The following is a 607-nucleotide window of genomic DNA, read 5'->3' as shown; positions in this document are numbered from 1 at the left end:
TGAGTAAATATAATTGCTACTTAACTTACATATGTATTTCCACAATTCCTAAGTGACCAGTAAAATAAGTTTCAGTACCTAAGGTTTTCTATTAAGCTTGTTATATTCTCTAAGTAATAAACTGGATATTTAAGTAACAAACTAAGATTACTATGTTTCTGACTCTGTTCCCCTTACACTTAGGAAGAGAAAGAGGTAGCACCAGCTTTAACCAGGGGGGTGGATTTTCCACTAAATCCTGCCATATGATAATATATGTTTCCTGGTCCGGGTGCCTCCAGCTGGACTGGAACACAACTTCTTTCACCTTTAAAATGATCTGAAGATCGAATGTACCCTTGGCTGGCCACCCTACCTTGAACATAGGCCATTCTGAGCTACACAATGTTACAAGTTTTCCTTTTTTAATTTCTAAACTTAAGTCGTGTGCCCTCCTTCTAACTTCCTTGAAATTGTTGGTCAGGAGAGAAAGAGGAGTCGTCAGTCTGTCCCATTTCGTCCCTCCACTGATTAAACAAAACTAAAGACACCAACAAAAACCAAATAGACACACAAAAAAAACAAACAAAATATGCCTCCCGTAGATTGGAAGCAAAACCAAAAGTAG

This window comes from Orycteropus afer, unplaced genomic scaffold (assembly GCF_000298275.1).
Source record: "Orycteropus afer afer isolate SDZICR_OR568_19922 unplaced genomic scaffold, OryAfe1.0 scaffold00005, whole genome shotgun sequence".
NCBI lineage: Eukaryota > Metazoa > Chordata > Mammalia > Tubulidentata > Orycteropodidae > Orycteropus > Orycteropus afer.
This window is presented reverse-complemented; position numbering follows the sequence as displayed.